Here is a 21,454-nt window from a genome sequence, read left to right on the forward strand (position 1 = left end):
TAATTCACAAAATCAGTAGCTAGCATCGCAAGTGGAGATCGGATCCCTGTGAAATAAGGAGCAAAAATCTCACAGGGTAGTGTCTGAGGTTCCTCAGTTGGAGAAGGTGCCTTGAGGCCTGGTACTTCCGATAGAGAGAGAGAGAGAGAGAGAGATGAGAAAACATTCGGAAGGATAGGCAACCCAGGCAGCCCTCACACAGCCGAATAGTCAACTATGGACTGTCATTGCGCATTTCAGTCCTGTGCCACAGTGGGTAGCATCCCTGCCTCTGAGCCAGAATCTCCAGGTTTGAGTCCCACCCCAGGACTTGATGGCCAAGGAAGGTTGTGTGTCAATCTGCAAAATTCCTTTCAACATCAATGGCAGTTGATAAAAGTGGGAGAGTCTCCTGGTCGGCCATATGTAAAAAAAAAAAATTTAGAGTAGCCAATTCTTTTTTTCCAATTAAGGGGCAATTTAGCGTGGCCAATCCACCTAGCCTGCACATCTTTGGGTTGTGGGGGTGAAACCCACGCAAACACGGGGAGAACGTGTAAACTCCGCACGGACAGTGACCCAGAGCCGAGATCGAACCTGGGACCTCGGCGCCATGAGGCAGCAGGGCTAACCCACTGCGCCACCGTGCTGCCCCCTGGTCAGACATACTTGACGCGGAGTGGCGGCCCTTAAGCTATAAGCCTCTGGCGAGAGTCTAGCGACCTGTTCCAGGGATAGCTAGCTATGGAAACCAAGGAAAGCGTGCTTTAGTGCATCACTAGGTGCGGGAAGAGAATTGGAATTGGAATTGTACCTTATTGTACACCAAGTTCGCATAATCCCTTGAACTTTGATAGGGCACGTAAGCGAACCTGGGAATGAAAAAAGTGGAAAATTCCTCACGGGAAGAATTATTGGAGACTCCTTTCTTCTTTGTGACTAGGACCCGAGTGTGGTTTCCTTAAGGCTAGGTTTTCATTAAAGGAGACATAAAAATGATAGGGTGTACCCTGACGTGTGTATCTAACTGGATAGACTGAAGAAAGTCTGGAGGCAGCAGCACAGGAATGTCTGCACTGCTGAGTAACCTTTGACCGATAAAGAATGCAATCTCCTCGCCCTTTTACCAACAACCCCCCCCCAACTCACTGATCAGATAACATATTTTAAAAGTTATATTCAGAATATTTGGCAACAATCATGTTGCCCCTGTAAATGTTTCATGATAGATTTTTCCTCAAAATATTGATGAACTCTGCCTTAGGAACGTTTCACTTTGTTGAAACCCATGGTGAGATTTACCCTCGTGAGTTCCGAAGTGAATCTTGAAAATATCTCAAAATCAAAATATTTTGTAAGAAAAACAGCATTCCTTCGAGTTGAATCTGTCAGCTGATGAATGCTTCTTTAAGAAAGAGATGAATGAAGCCGTTGGTTACCTCACTATCTATTCCAGGCCAGTAAAATGTGCCACAAACAGCAATAGGATGAATCACTAATTATTCTCTTTTTTGTCGGTGTCGGTTCTGGGAGAACGGTTGCGGTGATGACTTTAAGAGCTCACTACGAGCACCGTGGGATCTTCAACATCCTCTCAATCCTTCAGAGTAAGCATACAGAGCTTTGGCTTAATATCCCATCCAAAGCACTGTAAGTTACATCAACACCTTTGCAGACAGGGATACCAAGCGCAAATACAGATAAGGTGCTCCGTTCCAAAGTGCAGTCTCGGTTAAATAAAGGGTTAAAATTCTGCGTCTGAGGCTTTTGATCAATGGGCCTTTAATAATGCCCTTGCTTATTATGCTTGGCAGATGGAACAGTCTTTTCGTATCAGTAAGTACAATATTAATTCCATGATTTCAATCAGCCTCTGGCCAGAGTCTTGACTGGAATTTCAATGGGGTTACGGTGCAACTTGCCTCACACGGCGAAACACACATGTTCCAAGTATGAGGAGTGTGTTTTTGTGGAAGTTAGGGTCATTTGTGCGTAGGTTGAAACGAACTAGAATATTTTGAATTAGCTTCCAGCATTCAAAATCAGTGGATTATTGCATAATGCGATGATTGCCAACCAAAAGTGAATGAAATACAATTTGGCTGAATGACAGTGCGACATTATTATGGCCTTTGTTCCCTCTTTTGTGTATCTTCAAGGCAAATGGAACAACATCTTTCCTGTTAACTGAATGAAAAGAAATGTGGAGCTAGAAGCAGGAATATAGAAAATAGGAGCAGGCCATTCGGCCCATTGAGTCTGCTGCACCATTCAATATGGGCATAGCTGATCCTCTGGGCGGAATTCTCCGGTATCGGCGCGATGTCCGCCGACCGGCGCCAAAAACGGCGCAAATCAGTCGGGCATCGCGCCGCCCCAAAGGTGCGGAATCCTCCGCATCTTGGGGGGCCCAGCCCCAACCTTGAGGGGCTAGGCCCGCAGCGGACTGATTTCCGCCCCGCCAGCTGGCGGAAAAGGCCTTTGGTGCCCCGCCAGCTGGCGCGGAAATTTCATCTCCGGGTGGCACATGCGCGGGAGCGCTGCGGGCGCTCACGGCATTCCCGCGCATGCACAGTGGACGGAGTCTCTTCCGCCTCCGCCATGGTGGAGACCGTGGCGAAGGCGGAAGGAAAACAGTGCCCCCACGGCACAGGCCCGCCCGCCGATCGGTGGGCCCCGATCGCGGGCCAGGCCACCGTGGGGGTACCCCCCGGGGCCAGATCGTCCCGCGCCCCCCCAGGACCCCGGAGCCCTCCTGCGCCGCCTTGTCCCGCCGGTAAGAAAGGTGGTTTAATCCACGCCGGCGGGACAGGCATCCTAGCAGCGGGACTTCGGTCCATCCGGGCCGGAGAATCGCGGGGGGGGGGCGCCAACCCGCGCGGCGCAATTCCCGCCCCCGCCGAATCTCCGGTGCCGGAGAATTCGGCAACCGGCGGGGGCGGGATTCACGCCAGCCCCCGGCGATTCTCCAACCTGGCAGGGGGGGCGGAGAATCTCACCCTCTGTCTCAACGCCATACTCCTGCGCTCTCCCCATTCCCCTTGACTCCTTCTTAAATATATTCAGTGACTTGGCCTCCACAGCCTTCTGTGGTAGAGAATTCTACCAAGGGGGAGTCGGAGATTGTTTCGAGGGCCTCAGAGATCGGGATGCCGCTTTGTATCCCTGTCTGCAAAGGTGTTGATGTAACTTACCTTTTGGATGGGACATTAAGCCAAAGCTCTGTATGCTTACTCTGAAGAATTGAGAGGATCTTGAAGATCCCACAGTGCTCGTAGCGAGCTCTTAAAGTCATCACCACAACCATTCTCCCAGAACCGACACCAACAACAAAGAGAATAACCGATCTCTCGGAACAATGGGAGTACCGGCGCGCAGAGCCCGTTCAGGCCCATTATTAACCGAGAGTTGTGTTGAATAGCCATGTGTTTCCCGCCACTGCGATCGCCGGGAAACAGGCAGCTAAACTCGCTCGCCAGGGGACTTTGCACCTTTTTGGAAGAATCACGCCCATAGAATAACATATAATCCTGACAGTGCAGAAGGAGGCCATTCGACCCATCGAGTCTGCACGTTGAAAGACCACCCTGCCTATGCCTGATATCCCCGTCCTAATCTTGAAATCCCACCCCAAGGGCACTTTAGCATGACCAATGTACCTAATTTGCTCGTCTTTGGACTGTGGGAGGAAACCCACGCAGACAAGGGGAGGAAATGCATATTCCACACTGGCAGACAGTCACCTGAGTTTGGAATTGAACCCAGGTCCGTGGCGCTGTGAGGCAGCAGTGCTAACCACTGTGCCGCCGTGCTGCCCCACTGTATCCCCTCTAAGACAAGTCTATCCTTCCTTAGGTAAGTCGGCCAAAACTGTAACACTGCACTCTCGGTGTGGACTCACCAAAGCCTGAATTGCAGCAAGACTCCTGTGGTCCACCTGCATTTTAACTAACTGGCAGAGGAGGCCTAGGTAGTTTTTCTTGGATGATAATAAGATCCTAATTCTAGTTACCATTGCTAAAGTCCGTCAGAGCACGGTAACTGCCATGTAAAACTAGAGGATAACTGCCTATCTTATAATCTTGAATAATGGAAGGAGCCCAAAGACGAGTGCAAATTCATTTTGATTTAAGTCAGTGGTGGCACTTTCATGGAGAATTCATCGCCGTAAAAGGAAACATAAGCAGAACAAAGATCCCAGAAAGTTCTCTGCAGCCTCCAAGATAAGCATAACGTCACCCTCGAGACGAATGCACTCGATGCATGTCACATAATTCACATATAACGTGCAATTAATTTCCTTTTTCCACAGCTCATAAAAGAAAAAATAAGTATTGGCATCTTTGAATGCTAGCACAGGTATTGGATAACAGTATGCATTACCAGTTCTTTTGATCAGGCGCCATGGCAATGCACTGCAGTGTGCAATCCTGGCACCATTGGTGCATTGTGGCTGCAATTGCTTAATGTACACCGTATACTGCAGCAACTCACCAAGGAAACTTTCACCGCACCTGTGACCTCCAACAATCCAAGCAACAATCCCTGAGGAACCACATCGTAGAATCGGAATGCTTGAGAGCATGGAAGGTGGCCATTTGGCCGTCTCTGTCAGAAAGCCCCATCGCCTCACCTTTTCCCCACAGCTCTGCAATTCTGTTTTCCTCTTCAGATAATGATACAATTCCCATTTGAACGCCATGATTGGAATCTGTATGGGCCACACTCTCTGGCAGTGATTTTCAAAGCGCTGTGTGAAAAAGGTTTGTCCCCATGTTCCCTCGGATTCTTTTGCAAATCACCTGACATCAGTGTCCTCTGGCTCGTAATCCTCCTGCCAATAGTAAGAGGTCCTCTCCTTTAGAGTCCTTATGACTTTTTACAAAATCAATTTAGAGTACCCAATTCATTTTGTCCAATTAAGGGTCAATTTAGCGTGGCCAATCCACCTACCCTGCATATCTTTGGGTTGTGGGGATGAGACCCACGCAGACATGGGGAGAAAGTGCAACCTCCACACGGACACTGACCCGGGGCCGGGATCAAACCCGGGTCCTCGGCGCCGTGAGGCAGCAGCGCTAACCACTGCACCACTATGTCGCCCGAGCCCTCATGGGTGGGATACTCCCTTTAGGCGACTAAGTCCCCACGCCCGCCGGAAAACGGGTGGGAATCACTCCGGTCATTTTCCTAGAAAGTCCGGGGTGATTCTCCGTCTTCAAGGGGGCGAGCAGGGCTCCGGCGTTCCGCAGCTCCGGCTGCAGGCGGGGCGCTGCAGTTATGCCCGCGAGGCCGCGCGTGCGCACGGCGGCCATCTCCACGCCAGCCCCTGCGCATCATGGCGGAGCCCTACAGGGGCCCGGCGCGGAGGACCATAGTCCCCACCCCCGGAATAAGCGCGCCCGCTGATCAATAGCCCCTGATTGCAGGAGTGGCCACCATGGAGGCGCCCCCCCCGGAATCGGATCCCCCTGGCCCCCACCAGGACTCCGATGTCCCACCGGGTAGGACCACATGTGAACCACGCCGGCGGGACACGGCGGAACTCGGCCCGTCGAGCCCAGAGAATCGGCGCGAGCGCGATCGTTGCATCGCATGTCGGGGGCTGCTTTCAACGGCCCCCGACCGGCGCTGCAACGATCGCGCAAGCGTGACTGCCAGCATTTCTCCGGTCGCCGGAGAATCGCGTGTCGGCGTGGGAGCCTGTTTTGGGTAATTCTCCGCCCTCGTGCCAAGCGCAATTTCAGAAAATCCTGCCCGGATTTCTCACACACCATTCTGGAGATTGGACATATAACAACGATTCTGGGCCAGTATGCCGGAATTCCCTGCCAAACTGCATCAGCATCACTTGTGCAATGAGGAAGTCCCTCCTTCGTCTCTCTTCTCACTGCATCCAGGGTGTGGTCGATATCCAAAACTAAAAAATGAATTCCTATCTCACCGCCGACTCGTTCAAACTCCTCTACCAATTGCAATACATCGGAAAAGTAAAAGAGGACAAAAAACTGGTGAAACAAACTAAACAATTTTATATTAACCACAACTGTATAACTCTAAGGTTAAGGCAGTAATTCTGGCTCAGGGTTCCAATGTCATTTCGAAGCTGGGTATAACCAACTCCACTGGGCTGGCCATGGGCTTAGAATGTCAGGGTCCAGCGGGCAGCACGGTGGTTAGCACTGCTGTCTCACGGCACCGAGGTCCCAGGTTCGATTCCGGCTCTGGGTCACTGTCCGTGTGGAGTTTGCACATTCTCCCCGTGTCTGCGTGGGTTTCGCCCCACAACCCAAAGATGTGGGTGGATTGGCCACGCTAAATTGCCTCTTAATTGGAAAACATGAATTGGGTACTCCAAATTTAAAAAGGAAGAATGTCAGAGTCCCCCCACTGGGCGGCACGGTGGCGCAGTGGTTAGCACTGCTGCTTCACGGCACCAAGGACCCGGGTTTAATCCCGGCCTCGCGTCACTGTCCGTGGGGAGTTTGCACATTCTCCCCGTGTCTGCGTGGGTCTCACCTCTATGTGCACGGTAGGTGGATTGACCATGTTAATTTGCCTCTTAATTGGATTTTTAAAAAAAAATGTCTTAAAAAAAAGAATTTCAGTGTCCCGACTGGCAAGGCAAAATCTCTTCGCCCAACTTAAGGAAGGCTTATGAACAAGAGGTGGACAAAGGAAGTATTTCAAAGACACCCTCGAGGTTTACCTCAAGAAATGCAACCTAGATGTCAATGGATGGGAGACCTTTACCGGCCTAGTCGCACCCAATCGGGGGTAAGATCTAACCCTGTCTCGCATGGGTAAGTGGGTTTAAGAACTGATTTAACCGTACCTACGCTGGATCTAACCAGTTCCCAGCATCTACCAGCCTGTCCAGGGAGACCCCAGCCAGATGCTGTACAGTACTGGTCCGTCCAAATGTGGACCAGACCGATGGCAGCTGGGGGATCTCCCAGGCCTTTGGAGGCCACTGGGTGGTCAGTGACAGGGCAGGGTGATCCCCTGGCTCTCCACCAGCACCAGGGCATTTCCAGGCTGACACCTTGGCACTGCCACCATGGCACTGTTGAGGTGCCTGGGTGGCACTGCCAGGCTGGCAGGAGCACTGTTAGGGTGCCGGTGCCAGGGTGACCAGGTGCCAGGGGGGCACTGCCAAGGGTCAGAGCCTGTGGGGCCATGCCCATGAAAGGAGGGATGAAGGGTGGTGGGGTGAAGGGCAGGTATCAAGGGGCCTCCAGAAGGTTGGGGGGGTGGGTGAATGGTGGGGGTCCTAGAAGGGGGGGGGGACCCAAAAAGGGCTGAGGGAAGGCCTGAAAAGGGGGGGGGGCCTCAGTGACCCCATAGCAATGTGTCCTCTCTTTGGGGGGGGGGGATCTGGGGCAGTGCCCATGTGCGTGGGGTGTGGCATTGTCCATGGGTGAGGGCGTGCGGGAGACCTCAAGCTCACTTAGAGATCGGGGCACCCTTTCAAAATGGTGGCCTGATCTCTGAGGAGCGAGTCTGGACAGTATTCAGCTCCCCAGTGATGAAAACAATTCCAGAGAGAAACACCCCAGGCCTGAAAAAGTGACTGTGGTTAGATAGCGGTGGGGAGCTCGCTGACAGAGAAACTCCCAGCCAAGCCCGCCTGAAATGACACTTAGAAACCTTGCCCCTCCGTTAGATACCGCCCCTACTTGGAGGAACCTCCTGACTGAAGGGACACAATTCTTCGAGGACACGGCAAGACAGGATCCTGAGGAACGGATATCAGCGACCTCGCGTCCGAGGACTTAGCCCACTTCTGGGAAACATCTGCCAAGTGTGCGGTCAAAGATGCAGTTCGAGGATCGGGCCCATTAGCCATGCAAGAACCCAGAGAGCAGATGACCAATAACACCGAGTTTCTTAGGTGGACAATCACACTCGTTCGTGAGTAATCGCCAAAGAAGAAGAAGATTCCGAGCTGCTCAGCTGACCTTGTTAGCAATCCACCCTCTCTGCTATGTGGGGCTTGCCTGTTACACCGTGTACTACCCTTAAAACACTGTCAGGACCCACATGTGCACCTTAAAAACAACTTTGGTTTTGTGCAGCCTGCTGGTGGCATTGTGCGATACTTTTTGGATTGTTGCACATCTGTGCACTCATGCAGCTTATAGAGAACACTGCTAAGATTTAGCATATATAATTCAGCTACGATTTAGCATATATAATTCAGCTAAGATTTAGCATATATAATTCACCAATAGAATACACTTTCTTTTTTCTGAGGAAAAGACATTGCTCCCCAGCCAAGCTCTATGCCCGCGAACTCTGCCAACATTAATAGCCCAGTAATCACACATTTCCAATAACTGATTGGGCAAGGTACAAGGGGGCTGATCTTGAGTCGGGCTGACATTATAGTTAAAATAAAAATGCAGAATAAAATGACTTCCCACCATCTTCAACTGCGTTTATTTATCTATCCAGGGAAAACATGCTGAGGAGAGGCTTATGAAGGATGTCGTATAGAAAGCCCATTTCCAGCACTGATGTTTTGACGCTTACAATAACAGATCCCAGAAGCGCCGTAATCACGCACTCTGGACTCCAGCAAATGAACAATCAAGGCCTACTATTAACAAATTGAAAACTGGAGCCAAAAATTTATCACAAGTGTGTGTTATGTGCACAGATTGGAATACATTGTGAACACTTAAATGGGACACAGTCGCTACTCCATTATCGTTTGCACCAGAAATTGTGAGAAGCTCGCTCCGGGTGTGGGGTCTCAAGTTAACCCCCCATGTCCAATTAAAGATTGAGCACAATCTTTGAACTGGACCTGGGGGTTAAATTCCGGGGGATTGCCACATTTTGCCCCTGTGGGGAATATGCTTCCCTGCACGCAGTTCTCCAATTTCAAATCCCATTCCTTGAGACAGCCCTGAAATCAATGTCTCAACACCCCAGGACTTGTGTACATAAAACCATTGCAGCATTCACTTCAATTCACACAATGTGATGGCACATGAAATTGCCGTGATGACTTTATCTTCACAGAGAGTCAGGACGTTAGGATTTAGTCATATTGAACTTCCTAAAATAACCGTGGTGCCACTTTTAAACAGAAATTTCCCTTATTATCACAGTACATTTTTATTTTTTTCATTTTTTACAAATAAATTTAGTGTATCCAATTAATTTTTTCCAATTAAGGAATTTAGCGTGGCCAATCCACCTACCCTGCACATCATTGGGTTGTGGGGGCAAAACCCACGCAAACACGGGGAGAATGTGCAAACTCCACGCGGACAGTGACCCAGAGCGGGGATCGAACCTGGGACCTCGGCGCCGTGAGGCAGCAGGGCCCACCACTTGCGCCACCATTATCACAATACATGAAGTCATTTTCCCTTCGGGAAGCTAAAATGGACTGCTGTATCTTCTGCCATGTAACTCGGATTGTTTTCCAGTTTTTAAAAAATTCTCTTTAATGTACCTATTAGAGTAAATGTACTTGATTTTCCTTTTCTTGGGGGAAGATGTTGGAGCTATCCAGATGTTAGAGCTGTCCACATGTTAGATTATCCAAATCAGAAACTACAGGTCAGAAAGGGATGTAATTGGAGGGGGAAAAGAATACAAGAAAATATGCAATGATCATTTGTTTTGTCAATTGTTAAGGTTTCATCGCCACTCTTGGCCTCAGATTGACCTCCCTAAAGTAAAATAATGTGGGTGCTGGAAACCTGAAATGTAACCCAAAAATGCTGGGATTACTCAACCGGTCAGGCAGCACATGCTGAGAGAGAAACAGAGTTAAACATCTGTCTCAATTCTCCCCTTCTCCAAAGTGCTCTGCCTTGGGCTTCTTTCTCCAATTCTGTATGCAATCCTCCAAACTTTAAGTGTTCCAGACTGATCCACCTTTGCTCTTCTTCCCTCTTAATTAAGTTCCCTCTTTCTGTCCTTGCGTCACCTCTTTCAACATCCCATTCCCTCTCTATGCAATCCCGATCCAATTAAACTTGCCCTTTTCTGATGAAAATAATCAAAACAAGTCCTTCTTGTGCCACAGGCAACTTCCCCTTCGCCACTTTTTCCAGTAATCCACTTTTCCACATTCATTTCCAAGCCCACATTCTGAAAATTCCCAGGAATCTTAACCTTCCCGTTCCTCGGCATCCATGTTTCTGCACAGCAGGTTCACATCAATACCCCCTTTACTTCAGTTCTCCATTCAGTTAAATGAGCAACTGGTCAATAAGGGAGACCACCGAGTGTAAATATTCAGCCTGTTCTGTGATATAAAACTATTTCTGTTAGAACAAGTACAGGGATCTATTCAAATCAGATTAGCTTCCAGAAATCACAGTTAATGTTTACTTTGAATACAAATATACCAAAACAGCCATAAGGAAAATTTGCCAAAGTTAAAATATCCTACCTTGGTTTAAGTGCCAAGAATTTGTTGAGTTGAATTTTTATTCATTTCCTGGGCACTTTTGATTCTGGTTGGGTTTTAAGCAGATGTTCAGTTTGTTTGGCCTCCATTCAGCCCCTTCCTCAAAGCAGCTGAAGTCTGAAACCCCGATAGATCAATGCAAATCCCACCCAGGTACGTTGCCCCCAAAATGCTTCTTTTCACTCAATATTTATGAATCAGGTTGATCACGTCAAGGAGGCGAACTGAAATGTCAAAACCAAAAGTCGTGAACACGGCCCAGTCCATCACACGAACCTGCCTCCCATCCATTGACTCCATCTACACCTCCCGCTGCCTGGGGAAAGCGGGCAGCATAATCAAAGATCCCTCCCACCCGGCTTACTCACTCTTCCAACTTCTTCCATCGGGCAGGAGATACAGAGGTCTGAGAACACGCATGAACAGACTCAAAAACAGCTTCTTCCTCACTGTCACCAGACTCCTAAATGACCCTCTTATGGGCTGACCTCATTAACACTACACCTTGGATGCTTCATCCGATGCCAGTGCTTATGTAGTTACATTGTACATGTTGTGTTGCCCTATTATGTATTTTCTTTTATTCCCTTTTATTCCCATGTACTTAATGACCTGTTGAGCTGCTCGCAGAAAAATACTTTTCACTGTATCTCGGTACACGTGACAATAAACAAATCCAATCCAATCCCTTGTGGGAGACCTGGCCTGTTCTTCAAGTAACAAGCATGCTTCACCCATATATAACCATGATGGTTGTCATGGGTTGTCATGGATGACATCCTTTTGAAAGCCACTGCTAAATCTTTAGTCTTGCGTCAAGATCAGACATTACAGCTGACATCCTGAGCAATTGGAGAGGTGGGCGCACGTGACTGCAAACGTACAAGTGGTCGCTGTGGTAATGGGTCCATGTGGAAATCACAAAATAAAATTGGAAAAGTGCCCTGTGTATCCACAATATTGGAACATTAATTTCCCCCCGCTCTGTGTATCATTGTTATATTCTGTTCAGAATTATCGTTAATCAACATAATTTGGACTGGTTCCATGCCAAATGTAATTTCCTACACATTAGGCAATCTGGATGGCAATATAGCTGCCGTATGCAGTGATACACTTAAGTCTTGCAACATTTGATGCAAAGCCGTAATTCCTTCAGATTGAGCTGTGCCTTCCCAGCACACAGACAATCCTATGAAAGAAAACACTTCTTGTAAAATTCCCGAGCGTTTTGATAGTTTTTCCTTGACAAAAGAGATCCAGGAAACACGGAATCGCCGCATTCTGACATCGGTGGCAGGTATGGTTGAAGCAGGTCAACTCTGATGAGTCAAGGTATTGTCATGGGGAATGAACCAGGGAATGGCTGTCCCCCAAGCTTTTGCTTAGTTGAGAAAGGTTCAATGCGTCGACATGCTCCTTCTGTCTGCAAAAGGCAGGGCCCTGTGTATGAATACAGGTTTCAGCACATGTAGCGAGCCTGACTGATACTCTTAAATTAGGTGTCAGTGTGATTCAATCAGTATTGTTCAATAAGTGTTGCCCAATTCCAGAATCACATCTAATGCTGGATACCAGGGGCGTCATTCTCCGACACCCCGCCGGGTCGGAGAATGGCCGTTGGCCGCCGTGAATCCCGCCCCCGCCCCCGCCGAAGTCTCCGAAGGGAGAAAAGTCGGCGGGGCGTTAATGGCGCCGCTGCCGCGGAGAATGTCACGGGTCTGCGCAAGGCAGCCGATTTTCGGCCTGCCGATATTCTCCCTTCCGGATGGGCCGAAGTCCCGTCGACGTGATGACCGTTCACGTCGACGTGAATCAAACCTCCTTTTCATCGGCGTGACCCGGTGCTCCAGGCTCACGCCGACCAGCGAGGAGGTGAGTGACGGCCTGGGGGGTTGGCTCTGGGCAGGAAATGGCGTGGCCGCAGACTGATTGCCTGAGGAGAGGTGTGTCTCGGCTTGTGTGTGTGTGTGTGCGGCCGTGGGGGGGGGTTAGAGTAGGTTGGGCTCCGGGGGGGGGTCCGTGCCGGGGTGGAGGTTGGGGGGGGGGGGTCCGTGCCGGGGTGGAGGTTGGGGGTTGGGGAGGGGGTCCGTGCCGGGGTGGAGGTTGGGGAGGGGGTCCGTGCCGGGGTGGAGGTTGGGGAGGGGGTCCGTGCCGGGATGGAGGTTGGGGGTTGGGGGGGGGTCCGTGCTGGGGTGGAGGTTGGGGAGGGGGTCCGTGCCGGGGTGGAGGTTGGGGAGGGGGTCCGTGCCGGGGTGGAGGTTGGGGGGGGGGGTCCGTGCCGGGGTGGAGGTTGGGGGTTGGGGGGGGGTCCGTGCTGGGGTGGAGGTTGGGGAGGGGGTCCGTGCCGGGGTGGAGGTTGGGGGTTGGGGGGGGTCCGTGCTGGGGTGGAGGTTGGGGAGGGGGTCCGTGCCGGGGTGGGTGATGGGAGGGCAAATGAGTTGGTCCACCTGGCCAGGTGCCAGCCTCCAACAGTTGGACCCATGCGGTCCATGCCACCTGGCTGGGGGGAGGAGGGGATATGGGCAATGATGACATGTCGTCGTTCCCCTCCCCCCCACCAGGCCGTCATGTTTTCAGACCATCCAGCGATGTTGGCCGCCGTGGTGGCAGCCGCTCATGTCTATGTTGTCCTGGATGAGGAGGAGGAGGAGGAGGAGGAGGAGGAGCGTGCCAGAGAGGCGGCGCAGGCTGCCGCAGAGGGGCAGGCGGCAGCCGCCCAGGCTGGAGGGACACCTGACCGACAGGACGAGGAGGGGGAGGAGGACGTCGCGGCCCCACGGCAACGGAGGCACCCGAGGGCGCCCCGTGTGTACCGGCCCCGGCAGTCATACCAGGACCTCACGGACCGGGAATGCAGGAGGAGACTCCGGATGAGCCGGGAAACCGTGGCACACATCTGCCACCTGCTGGCACACCTGTCACCGCGTGGCACTGGCGGGGGACACCCTCTCCCCGTGTCCGTCAAGGTTACGGTGGCCCTGAACTTTTATGCAACGGGGTCATTCCAGGCACCGAGTGGGGACCTGTCCGGCATATCGCAGACATCGGTGCATCGGTGCATCCGGGCAGTGACAGATGCCCTTTATGCCATGACGCACCGCTACATCCGCTTCCCCGTGGACCGGGCCAGCCAAGATGCCCGGGCCGTGGGCTTCTCTGCCATTGCCGGGTTCCCCATGGTCCAGGGCGCGATCGATGGGATGCACGTCGCCGTGCGGCCACCTGCAGATAACAGGGCCGTGTTCACTAATAGGAAGGGGACCTATTCGATGAACGTACAGGTGGTCTGCGACCACCGCATGATGATCCTGCACGTCTGCGCCCGTCACCCAGGCAGTGTACACGACTCATTCGTGTTGTCGCGGTCATCCATCCCCGGCATGTACGAGGGACGCCATCCCCGGCTGAGGGGCTGGTTGCTGGGCGACAGGGGCTACCCATTGCGATCGTGGCTGATGACGCCTATACGGAGGCCACGCAATGAGGCGGAGAACCGCTACAATGATGCCCATGTAGCGACAAGGGGAGTGATCGAGAGGTGCTTTGGCGTGCTGAAGATGCGTTTCAGGTGCCTGGACCTCTCTGGGGGCGCCCTCCAGTATCGGTCAGATAGGGTCGGCCGCATCATTGTGGTGTGCTGCGTCCTGCACAACATAGCCCAGCAGAGGGGCGATGTGCCGCAGGCAGAGGAGGGCGGAGTGGAGGAGCAGCAGGAAGAGGCCCAGTCCTCCCCAGATGAGGGGGATGGGGGCAATGGTCAGGGCAGACGGGGTAGACACAGGCGGGTGGCTGTCCACCGTTACCGGCTGGCCCAGCGGGCACGGGACAGACTGATAGACGCCCGCTTCACTGACTAGATGGGCGTGGGAATCGGGTAGTATGGCCACAGACTGCACACCATGACAACAGCCGACCACCCACACCCCCCACCCATCCACCCACCCAGCACCCTCACCCCCCTCCCCAACCCCACACACCCCACCCGCATGCACACCACCCCCCCACCCCCAATTGCCGATCCACCGGCGGCACAACGGGCCGGGCTCACCCAGTTGCGGGTGGACGCGTGTCTATCGCAGGCCATGGAGAATGATGACAACCCGCCTCCGATGAGCTCCTGGCTCTACATCGTTGGACTATGTCTGACCCATGGCCACAGTACCACCATCCACCCGGACCATCCCTGCATGCGGCTGTGACACTGCAGCGCACGGTCCCGTCCTCTGCCCGGGGGATGTTGATGGCGGCCCAGGGGGAAGGGGGCAGACTCACCTGGGGCTGAGGTAAGACCACCCCTCACACACACACTTGCGCTCAACGTACATGACACCCCCGCACACTTTGGACAGAGCACAAAGGCAGCTTCGGTAGGTGTAACATTGACTTTAATAACCAAAGGAGTTCATGCACGTGCCCTAGCGCCTAAAACTCATCTGTGCCCTGCACCCGTGCCAACTTACTCAGTGTCTAATTGTTTGGCCTTACGGGCCCTTTGACTACGTCTACGTGGTTCCCCAGACGGTACAGCAGAACTGGAGGTGGACTCCTGTGATTCCTGCCCTCTGACACTGGATCCCTTTGGCGGCCGTTTCCTGGGGCGTCCTTGGCCTAGATGGGCCAGGCTGCGGCCCGGGCGACTGGGATGGCGAGCTGCCAGCCTGTCCTGCCCGTTGCCCACCCGATGCACCTGGGACGGAAGGGGGGGAGTCCGAGGTGTCGCGGTGTACCGGGACCTCCCCTACAGAGGGAGCCGGGACGGACCACACCACCTCCTCCTCCCTCGGGGTGCCCGATGGCCCCCAGGCCTCTACATGGGTGGGGGATGCGAACGGACTGGCCATCCGACGCGCCCCCGACATCTGGCGCTGCCAGTCCTGGAGGCCCGTGCTGGTATCGACAGGGGTCTGCAGGTTTGCAGCCATGGAGCCCAGGGGGTTGTCGAACCCTGTCTGCGACAGTGCGACGCCAGCTCGCACATGGCCACTGGCGCCGATGCCCTCAGCGATGGCCTGCTGAGACCGTTCCCCATGTCTGACACCGTCGCACCCATTGCCTCCACCGCGGACGCCACCCGTGCGGTGTCAGCCTGGGTGGCACGCATGACCGGGACCACTCCCAGCTCCTGGACGCGGGTGGACTCCTCCACCTGCGACCGCAGCCGCCGCAAGCCACCCGTCACCCTATTCGCTCGTCTCCGTGTCGGTGGTTGCATCGGATCTATGTGTGGGTGTGGTAACTGCAGGAACCCGGGATCCATCTGGGCGGCAGATGTTCGCTTGGCCTGGGCTGCCCTCCGACCGCCCGGTCCCTCTGCTGCTCCTACCTCCACCTGCTGTACCAGGACGGCTGTGTTGTGCGCACCAGTGAGTGTACCAGACGCCTCATCACTAAAGTGCCCAACCGTGGTGAGTGTTTCTGCGATGGTGGAGGGTGTTGGTGACAGCAGTGGCGTTGTGTCGTGCTCTTCGTCCCACTCTGAGTCCATGGCACTTTGGGGTGGGGGTTCGTCTCCACCCATCCACTCTGAGTCACTGTCCGGTATTTCGTCTTCCCGGGTAGGGGTGTCCTGGGTAGTGCTGTCCCGGGTAGTGCTGTCCCGGGTAGTGCTGTCCCGGGTAGTGCTGTCCCGGGTAGTGGTGTCCCGGGTAGGGGTGTCCTGGGTAGTGGTGTCCCGGGTAGGGGTGTCCTGGATAGTGGTGTCCTGGGTAGTGGTGTCCTGGCTCGGATGTGACGGGGGCCTGTGGCTGCCCCCCTCATCGCTGGGTGGTCGCTCCCGCACGTGACGGGGGTGTCGTCTCCCTGTTGCTCCAGGTCTCTCCGTCTCCCGTGGTGTGCGAGGGGCATCCTGCGGGCGTCGCATGCTGGAGGGTCCGGGTCTCTCCGTCTCCCGTGGTCTCCGAGGGGCATCCTGCGGGCGTCGCATGCTGGAGGGTCCGGGTCTCTCCGTCTCCCGTGGTCTCCGAGGGGCATCCTGCGGGCGTCGCATGCTGGAGGGTGCGGGTCTCTCCGTCTCCCGTGGTCTCCGAGGGGCATCCTGCGGGCGTCGCATGCTGGAGGGTGCGGGTCTCTCCGTCTCCCGTGGTCTCCGAGGGGCATCCTGCGGGCGTCGCATGCTGGAGGGTGCGGGTCTCTCCGTCTCCCGTGGTCTCCGAGGGGCATCCTGCGGGCGGTCTGCATCTGCGGGGATGGGTGCCTGGACGTTTGGTCCTGCGATACACAATGAAGCATGCATGGTTAGACATCAGGCAGTGATCAGGTGATACGGGAGAGGGGGATATAGGGGAGGGGGGATATGGGGACGGGCTGTTGGTGGCTCACTTGCTCGTGGGGCCCCGACCTCTGCACCAGCAACCTCCCGGTCCTCAGGTCCGCCAGCCAGTTCCAGGGCCCTTTCCTCGTGTACGGTCAGTGGCCTCTCATCAGCGGGCCCCCTATTGTTGTGTGCGCGCTTCTCCTGGGGGGGGGGGGGTGGTGGCAGGGGTAAAAGGCAACAGTGTTAGGCAGGTATATGAATGCACGCCATCGGTTGCGCGTGCATTGCAGAGGTTAAGGCTAGGGCTGGATTCACTTGGGGATATGGGGGAGGGGGGGATATGGGGGAGGGGGGATATGGGGGATATGGGGGAGGGGGGATATGGGGGATATGGGGGAGGGGGGAATATGGGGGATATGGTGGAGGGGGGATATGGGGGATATGGGGGAGGGGGGATATGGGGGAGGGGGGATATGGGGGAGGGGGATATGGGGGAGGGGGGATATGTGGGAGGGGGATATGGGGAGGGGGGATATGGGGAATATGGGGGAGGGGGGATATGTGGGAGGGGGGATATGGGGGAGGGGGGATATGGGGAATATGGGGAGGGGGGATATGGGGGAGGGGGGATATGGGGGGGATATGGGGGATATGGGGGAGGGGGGATATGGGGGAGGGGGGATATGGGGAGGGGGGAATATGGGGGATATGGGGGAGGGGGGTATGGGGGAGGGGGGAATATGGGGGATATGGGGGAGGGGGGATATGTGGGAAGGGGGATATGGGGGAGGGGGATATGGGGGAGGGGGGATATGTGGGAGGGGGGATATGGGGGGGGATATGGGGGAGGGGGGATATGGGGGATATGGGGGAGGGGGGATATGGGGGAGGGGGGAATATGGGGGATATGGGGGAGGGGGGATATGGGGGAGGGTGGAATATGGGGGATATGGGGGAGGGGGGATATGGGGGATATGGGGAGGGGGATATGGGGGAGTGGGGAATATGGGGGATATGGGGGAGGGGGGATATGGGGAATATGGGGGAGGGGGGATATGGGGGAGGGGGGAATATGGGGGATATGGGGGAGGGGGGATATGGGGGATATGGGGGAGGGGGGGATATGGGGGAGGGGGGATATGGGGGATATGGGGGAGGGGGGGATATGGTGGAGGGGGGGATATGGGGAGGGGGAGATTTGGGGGAGAGGGGATATGGGGGATATGGGGAGGCTCACCCTGCCTGCTCTGACGAGGTCGTTCACCTTCTTGTGGCACTGGGTGCCTGTCCGTGGTGTTAGGGCCACAGCGGTGACGGCCTCTGCCACTTCCCTCCACAGACGCCGGCTGTGGCGTGGGGCAACTCTGCGGCCGTGCCCGGGATACAGGGCGTCCCTCCTCTGCTCCACCGCATCCAGGAGCGCCTCCACATCACGTGACTCGAACCTCGGGGCTGAGCGACGGCCAGCCATCAAGTCGGGTGTTGCGGTCGGCTGTTCCGGTCGGGTGGGGGGGAGCAGCGCGGCCTTATGAGCCGTCACTCCGTGCAGCGCATATGACGCTGCACGGCGTGAACCACTGCGCAAGCGTGGATCCCGTTACGTCGCTGCTAGCCCATTTCGGGCCGCAGACTATCGGCCCATTTTTATGACGTGACGCAAGTGGGATTTGCGCCGTTTTTTGTGCCGATCGGCGGAGTTTCCGCCGATAACGGAGAATTTCGCCCCATGTCTTGGGTGTTGCGAGCAAGGTCTGGTTGGGTTGGACAGCTAAAAGGATGTGCCGTTTCATACGATCTACCAGTCATTTCTTTTCAGCTATACTCAAACAGAAAGAGGAGACAGAGGCTCACCATAGATCGCAGCATCTAAGTCAGCCTGTGAAACCTTGAAATATTCTTCCAAAGTGTGAGCCCATGCCTCCGATTCAGTGACAGTACCAATATGCCACCATCTCCCCATGTACACATTGCATTTCTGATGACAATATAACTATTCCAATGATGTATTTTTAAATAAACAATTTTAATGAGGTATTTTTGGCATTACAAACAACAGTATAGAACAAGAAAAAAAAGTGTACACAGAACAAGAAAAATAGTGCAATCACCGACTCCCATCCCACCAAGACCCACCTAATTACCCCCCTATTCTACGCTACACTAACCCCCCCTCCCACCTCCCCTCCCCCCGCTGACGATTAATTCTCCGCGATGAATGGTTGCCACCTCCGGGCAAACCCTAACACTGACCCTCTCAAGGTGAATTCAATCTTCTCTAGGCCGAGAAAGCTCGCCATGTCAGTTCGCCAGGTCTCCGACTTCGGGGGCTTTCAGTCCCTCCAAGCTAATAGTATCCGTCTCCGGGCTACCAGGGAAGCAAAGGCCAGAACATCTGCCTCTTTCTCCTCCTGGATTCCCGGGTCTTCCGACACCCCAAAAATCGCCACCTCTGGACTCAGCGCCACCCTTGTTTTCAATACTCTGGACATGACGCCCGCAAACCCCTGCCAATATCCCCGAAGTTTTGGACACACCCAGAACATGTGGACATGGTTCGCTGGTCCTTCCACACATTTTACAAACCTGTCTCCACTCCAAAGAATCTATTCATCCGGGCCACTGTCATATGGACCCGGTGGACCACCTTGAATTGGATCAAGCTGAGCCTGGCGCATGTTGCGGTCGTGTTGACTCTGCTCAACGCGTCCGCCCATAAGCCATCCTCCATCTCACCACCAAGCTCCTCCTCCCACTTACGCTTCAGTTCCTCGGTCTGCGTCTCGTCCGCCCCCATAAGTTCTTTGTAGATGTCCGAGACGCTCCCCTCTCCCACCCATCCCCTAGACACTACCCTATCCTGGATCCCCCTTAGTGGCAGGAGTGGGAAGGGTGAAACCTGCCTGCGCAGAAAGTCCCGCACTTGTAAATATCTAAACTCGTTCCCCCTTGCCAGTCCAAACTTCTCCTCCAGTGCCCTCAAGCTAGGGAAGCTCCCCTCTAAGAACAGGTCCACCATTCCTCTCAATTCCCGCCTTTCACCATACTCGAAGCCCCCCATCCAAGCTCCCCGGGGCAAACCGATGGTTATCACATATTGGGGACCAGACCGATGCACCCACAGCACCCACGTACCTCCTCCACTGACCCCAGATCCTCAAGACCGCCACTACCATGGGGCTGGTGGGGTACTTCGCTGGCGGGAACGGCAGAGGTGCCGTTATCAATGCCCCCAAACTGGTGCCCCTACCTGAAGCTGCCTCCATCCGCTCCCAAACCGACCCCGCCCCCTTACCATGGCTATGTTAGCCGCCCAGTGGTAATTAATGAAATTCGGTAGGGCAAGCCACCCATCCCCTTGATTCCGCTCGAGCATCACCTTCTTCATTCGCCGGGACTTACCTGTCCAGACAAAGCCCAGGATTATTTTGTTAACCTGCTTTAAAAAGGACCGCGGGATGTATTCCAATGATTTTTGAGGACTCATTTGACATGTGCTTCTCAAGCCCAGGCCAGTGGCTGTTCCCTGTTTTCATTTGGTCTTGGCTACCGTCAGGGATGATTCTTTCATCTTTCATGGACCGACTTATGAGTGAAAGATGCATTTCAGAGGTGAAAAATCTAGGCTGACTCCTGATGCAAGTGTAGCAGTCCTTAGCAAGAGCAATTACAGACCGAGTGTAGCGATTACAGACCAAACATGGGCAGCAAAGAATAGGGGCATCCCATACGTAGCAATCTACAGTAATTGGAAAGTATCAAGAGAGAACCAAAGAAAGAAGGGAAGACTTGCATTTATATCGTGACTTTCATGATCTCAGGATGTTTCAAACTACTTTACAGCCAACAAGTATCTTTTCAGGAATTCATAAAATCCCTACATTGCAGAAGGAGGCCATTCAGCCCATCAAGTCTGCACCGGCCCTTGGAAAGAGCATCCTACTCAAGCCCTCACATCCATCCTATCCCCGTAACCCAGTAACCCACCTAACCTTTTTCATAGATTTCATAGAATTTACAGTGCAGAAGGAGGCCATTCGGCCCATCGAGTCTGCACCGGCTCTTGGAAAGAGCACCCTACCCAAGCCCACACCTCCACCCTATCCCCATAACCCAGTAACCCCACCCAACGCTAAGGGCAATTTTGGACACTAAGGGACAATTTTTAGCATGTCCAATCCACCTGACCTGCACATCGTTGGACTGTGGGAGGAAACCGGAGCACCCGGAAGAAACCCACGCACACACGGGGAGAAAGTGCAAACTCCACATAGACTATCATCTGAGGCTGGAATTGATCCCGGGACCCTGGAGCTGTGAGGCAGCAGTGCTAACCACTGTGCAACCGTGCCGTCCGTGTGATCAGTTAAAATGTAGGAAGAATGGCAACCTGTTTGCACACAGCAATTTCCCACAATCATGTGACATTGACGATAAACTGTAGAAGTTTAGATTATGGATGAGGCCAATAGAGCCTTTGCTGCTCTTTTCGAGAAAAATTCAAAATGTGTCCCACTGCCCAACTTCCTCTTTTTCCCTTTTCAAAAATTTGCACATATTTCCCTTAAAAAAATGCAACCGCCCCTGACTCAGATTCTACCCATGGTACAATCTTCAAAGCTCCAAAAGCCCTCATGTTAAGGAATTTCCCCTAACCTTTATTCACATTCTCTCTGAGGCAATTTTGAAGTGATGGCTATTCTTCGGTGTGATGAATGTGGGAATTTCAGATCTATTGTATTATATGAAGTTGGTGCCATAAGGGTTAAAGGCCTGGGTTAGTGTGT

General features: G+C 53.8%; 1 protein-coding gene across 1 annotated transcript in view; it reads right to left on the bottom strand.

Moving 5' to 3' along the window:
- Positions 1 to 21,454, bottom strand: part of zcchc24 (zinc finger, CCHC domain containing 24) — a 243,474-nt gene that overhangs the window by 141,072 nt on the left and 80,948 nt on the right. The window lies entirely within an intron of this gene.

The sequence above is a fragment of the Scyliorhinus torazame genome, chromosome 28, assembly GCF_047496885.1.
Source record: "Scyliorhinus torazame isolate Kashiwa2021f chromosome 28, sScyTor2.1, whole genome shotgun sequence".
NCBI lineage: Eukaryota > Metazoa > Chordata > Chondrichthyes > Carcharhiniformes > Scyliorhinidae > Scyliorhinus > Scyliorhinus torazame.